Genomic DNA, 6,122 nt, shown 5'->3' on the forward strand with positions numbered 1-6,122 from the left:
TTTAATGAGCCGACCGGAGTCAAACGGTGACTCCGGTCGGCTCAGTTATGACCTGTATCCAGTTTCCCAACCGGACCTAAAACCGTAGTGTACGGTCCGTAGTGTACGGTCCAGTCACAAAACTGGATGCGGGTCAAAACTGAGCCAACCGGAGTCACCGTTTGACTCCGGTCGGCCCATTAAAGTAAATGGATTTACAGGCTGATCCGGCTGGGGTACGGGAGCGCCCGGTTTTCCCCTCCCCCAGCTGGATCCGGCACCCGTATGTAAAAAACGAGATGTGAATGCAGCCTAACAGCCTTTCATAATCTATTAGCAGAATTTAGCTTACCCTTTACAGCTGCCTTTATTCTCCCCTGGGGGCAGCAAACAGTGTAATAAAATGTTGTAATAAAATTGCAAGTTTGATTTCTCCAGGTTTTCCCTTCTCCTGTAATCCCACCTTTGTGAAGTTTTACAACAAAAATACAAATGATGCCATTAAACTGTAACATTATCAATGTACCATTGCATTTTACTTCTATGAAATATCACTACAACTCCATAATAGATTCACTTTGCAGACGATTCACTTTGGGAAGTTCCTTGACCTGCTAAAGTACTTCTATCTCTAAAGCAGGAAGATTTAGACACTTGGCAGTGTTTGTACATGCGTACTTTATTGCAGCATATTCATTAGTGAACCATGAGGACCTTGCGCAAATTAAATCACTTGCAGATCACATATTGGCAGATCTGTCTCAATCTGTTTTGGGCTCAAGCACTAAATCTCCCCCCACTGTAATCTTTTGTCAATGGATTGTAGAAGATGTTGGGAGCAAAAGCGACAGATAAAAAAAAAAAAACCTTTCTCCGTCAGTTACCTTTACAATGGCTCACAGAAAATACAGCTGTTTCGATTTTCTACAATGTCAATGATATTAAAGTGGAACTAAACTCGAAAATGAAAACTCCATTTATTCTTATATTGGAAGATGATATATTGCTATTTTATAGGGACTCGAAACCATTATGTAATCTCAGCTTTTGCTGACTGCAAACTATAATAATGAAAACGCATTTCAGAATGATAGGTAAACAGTTAAAGATTTTGGTTATAGAGCACATTGCTGCTAATAGGGCAATTGATATTACCATCAAAACCAGTGATTTCAGATGTACAGTACTATATATTTGTCCATAAATATAACAGTGAGCAGTTTCTTAATATAGTTCTAAAGAGCCAGAAAAGTGGATATATTCGAGTAAACCAAAGCAGTTTATCATTCTGTGCCATATAGCGCTATGTGTTGGACTTTCAATCTGAGCACATTGGGGCAGATTTATTAATGTACTTACAACAGTTTTGTACCATAAGTTCACAAAAAAGCTAAAAATCATATTTATGAGTAATTAACCCCACTCTTTTTTTTTATATATTCGGATATTTAAAAAAAAAAAGTTGGTGGCCCTTCAGAGTGTGAATATATTCTAAGTTAAAACATGTTAAAATATGCGGAACATTGCACAGGAGAAAAGTACTAGTGTACCATTCATATACAAAGCTAGTATAAAAAAAAATCTTCACTATGGTTATGCATAAAAGAACACTATAAGGCTATGTTTTTTCACACTATTTATTGTTGACTTTTTTTGACCTGCAAAAAAATGCCCCAGGAAAACAAAAAAACTGCCTCCCTATTTTGCACTCCCTAGATGCAGTTTTTTTTTTTTTTTCAAAAATAGTAAGTTTTAGTCATGATTTTTTTTTCTATTTGTTAAAGGGGTACTCCGCTCCTAGACATCTTATCCCCTATCCAAAAGGATAGGGGATAAGATGTCTGATCATGGGGGTCCAGCCGCTGGGACCCCCCGCAATCTATGTTGCGGCACCGGAGTCATCCAGTGCACGGACTAAACCTCCATGCCTAATGACTAGCGATGCGGTGCTGACGTCACGGCCATGCCCTCTCGTGACATCACCCCCCCCCCTCTCAATGCAAGTCTATGGGAGGGGGTGTGATGGCAACCAGGCCCCCTCCCATAGACTTGCATTAAGGGGGCGTGACGGGACGTCATGAGGGGGCGTGACGTCACGAGCCTCCGATGCCGCAGTCGGCATTCTAAATGAATGCCGGGTGCTGCAGGGAGATCGCGGGGGTCCCAGCTCAGTAATTTTTTTTTTCGATTTTCAACCTCATTCGTTATTCCAAACTATGTGTTATTATCCTTTTGGTCTAATATGGTATTCGTAACTGAATTAAAGTTACATTTGGGGTTCCTCCTACTAAAACATAAACAACCCCCTTCTTGTATGTAGTCTTTTTGTCATTTTTTTTTCCTTATTATTCATATTGTCTATTGTCTTCTTATTAGGATTATCTGTTTTGTTGGTATATATGATTTAGTTTTTTTTTTTTTTTAACCTTCAGATGGATCTGAACAAATGAAAACTCCATAAATTAATGAAAAACCAATTGCATATGTCTAACATGACTTTATGACTCTCTCCTTAAGAAGAAACATTATCCCATTAGTTCCTGTGTCAGACATTGCCTGAAGAGAACCCTTCCTATAATGAAAACACCACCCGAAGCTGTGCAGTCACTTGGATATAAGCATTGAAGCCTGTAAACTTGTCTCTGTGTTACACTACAGGCCGTAACTCAGGATCAATATGAGATAACTGATTTAATGCATTTGGAAAGTTATTCAAATGACTTGAGTGACAATGTGTCAATGAGGCCTTCCTTGACCATTGCTACGTGTTTAGCTATTTCCACGTGTCCAGCTATTACTGGACAATAAAGATTGTCTCCATAACCAATACTTATGCAGTCATAGTACAAGCTTTCAACCCTCAACCCATGGGAATCGGATATTTGTAGCTGCCAATGGAAATCCAGATTTTCACATTTTTCCTTCTTCACCATCTTCCGTTCCTATTTTATTCTTTAGTTTCTTAAAAGTCCAGTGACACGCCTTAATGTTTCAGTACAAATGCTACGTTTGAGTTATATTTCAGAATGAATGGCAGTAATTTCCCGTTAGTATCATAACCAATATATAAAAGTATAACTCAAACATTGCTACAAAAATGCTTTTATTGGAGAACAAACTTGATTTGGAAATTGGCTGACAATTACCACGCTCTGAAAGAATGGTTCCAGCAGTATGTGGCAATGTTTCAGACATTCTTTTAAAAATGAAAATCACCTGTTTCACGTTGGGGGAGAGATTTTCTCGTATTTATATTTAATCTTGGGCATTTTCTCTGTTTTTCTTTCATTTTCCCTATTCCCTGAGTGCCCCCACATCCTTCATATTCATATATTTCTGCTTTCACTGCTGAAGAAAATGTCAATCAGATTGTCTACTGTCCCAACATTCAATTTATGTTTGTAATTAAAAACACTACCACCATCATAATAAGCCCATTGTTGTTCCATACAATGTATAAGGCACTTCTTATATCTGACACATCACTACCCAATGATAGGACACATATTTATTACATCTTTAGCTTGTGCTATTATAGCTTGTGTCAAAATGAGCAATGTTCCACAATCTGTGGATTTTCAGCTGTTGGATTTGGAGTCTTGTAACAGCCGGAGAGCCACTGTTTGGGGAACATTGGCCTAGGCGTCTACCACTTTAGTAGCATGACCTTGAAATTCCTTCCAGTGCTTTACAGACAAGACATAGAAGAAGGATAAGTAAAAGTTTCAATATATGGTAGGTATTTTTTTAGCCTTTACTAAGGAATGCTGCCTGCTGGGGACCCCCGCAATCTCCGCTGCAGCACCCCTGTCATTCGGTGCACGGAAAGTACTCAGCTCTGTGCCAATGACTGGAGTCGTCAGCCACTATACCCCCTCCATTCACGTCTATGGGAGGGGGAGTGACGGCTGGTACATAGCCGTCATGCCCCCTCCCATAGACATAAATGGAGGGGGCGTGGCCTTACATCACAAACACAGCAGCTGCAAGCTTCCGTGTTCTGGACGCAGCCGCTGCTGTCCCAGAGATCGCGGGGGTCCCCAGTGGCAGGACCCCATGATCTAACATCTTATCCCCTATCATTTGGATAGGGATAAGATATTTTTGGCTGAGTACCCCTTTAACAGTGGTCAAATGTGCCATATGTATCCCCACCATGAATAGGCACTGTGGTCAAGTGCTGTGGGTAGGATGGTATAATTTTTTATATAACAGGAGGGGACCCCCTTCTGCATCTTGCTTTCAAAGAATATCTAAGAATAAGACCCCTGTCAGGATGGGTGACTTGGTAGGGATGGCTTTACCATTATCATCACATTTACCTTTCATTTGAAATTGTTTCAACATTTAGGCTCTTGTTTTATGATCTTAAGATATATCATTAAAGAGGTTGTCCAGGAAAGAAGTGTTTTCTAATATGTGACCCGGGCTACAGGGAAAATAACAAAAACCGGTGCTGTCAATGTCCTGTACCTGTGGTCACATTCTTACTAGTGTCATGCGAACACATCACCGGAACTAGTGAAAATGAGACCACAAGTAACTGACTGGGCCGGTTAAGCATACCTCTTTGTTATATTACCTGCAGCCTAGGTGGCATATTATAAAAACGCCCTACCCAGACCACCCCTTTACCATAATACCGGACAGTGAAGGGAAGGTTTTGAGAGGATATAATTGATCTGGATGGTTGTGAAATTGAATTCATACATGTAATGACCATAGGGGAATTGTTTTAGCCTATGTAGGAGGAAGGGTGTGACTGTATTGGGACAACTTTAGGGTACATTAATGGTAGTGGGGATCCAAGTCTGGATTCAGCCATCTCTAGGTAAGCCTATTCTAATAGGCCATATTTAGAGGTTGTTTGAGAGCTGGCAAACCATAAGTATGTGAAACAGTGGAAAAGTCAAAGAGTTAATGGAAACAAGAAGCACTGGAAGGCTTCAACGGGAAGATGAGGATATGAGCTTAGCACATTCACATCAGACAAGCTGTTATTAAACATTTTATTGGGTGTCATTTTAAGCTTCTCCCTCCTTCTCTGTGTCTATTCCCCCCTTTGTCTATTGTTGTATCTCTTAATCCAGCTTCACTCTGGTCTTGCTCCCATTTTTTCCCTCAACTTTCGCATGTCTTAATTCACCACCGTCCCCTGGCAGGCCAAAATAAACATCTTACAATGCCGAGTCAGGTTTTAATTAAGGGTTTGATTCATTTTTGATGAACTTTTGATTCTGAAAAGACGCCTGCTGCTTTCTGGTGAGGAGCGAGCTGATTGAATGTGACTGCGCCCGGCATTCTGCGCTGCTGCTTTTGTCATTTCAGGGCTTTTCACAAATGGCCAAGATTTCTGGCCCTTGTTATAAAAAAAAAGGAGAAGAAAGGGATCAGGAGCCCAGCAAAGAAACAGAGACAGATTTTATGGCCCTGTCACAAGAGTAAGAATGCAAACCAATATGTAGCATTGTTTCCATTAACCCATTAGGGGATTTAGTGATTAAACCTTCATTTAATCTAAGGAGAAAGAAAATACTGAAGAAGGGTTGAATACTTTACATTAGATACTAACACAGTACTGCGTACATAATTTCCAAAACATTTTCCAAAAAATATTCTGTTCTTTTTACAGGGAATTTTTTAGTTTTTGTGTACTTCATATCATTGAGGTCACAGTATATGTTATTCTATGACATTAGGTAGTATATAGAATACCTAGGTATTGGGAGGCAACCAAGCATTTATTTCCTTTGCACATGTGGCTAATGTCATTCCTATGAAGCCTTCAGGGACCTCGTGCATGCTTACGCTGGGCCTTATTTATCGAAACCAACAGAAAAACTGTCTGTATTACCTATAGCAACAAATCACAGTGAAGTTTTCATTTCATCCCAGCAGGTTAAGGCATGAAAGCTGAGCTCTGACTGCTTTCTATGGGCAACAAGGATGTGTTTTTTGTTTTTTTAAACACTTTTGATAAATGAGGCCCTGTGTTTCCAGCTACGCATGGTGCTACAGTTTGGATTTCCATTCGGAATTAATTCCTGAGTGTGACAAAGGACATGGAAACGCTCACAGGAATTTAGCCAATGCAGTTTCTGTGTGCAGGAAGCTTTTCATTGGCATTGGAATGAGATGGATAA

This window comes from Hyla sarda, chromosome 2, assembly GCF_029499605.1.
Source record: "Hyla sarda isolate aHylSar1 chromosome 2, aHylSar1.hap1, whole genome shotgun sequence".
NCBI lineage: Eukaryota > Metazoa > Chordata > Amphibia > Anura > Hylidae > Hyla > Hyla sarda.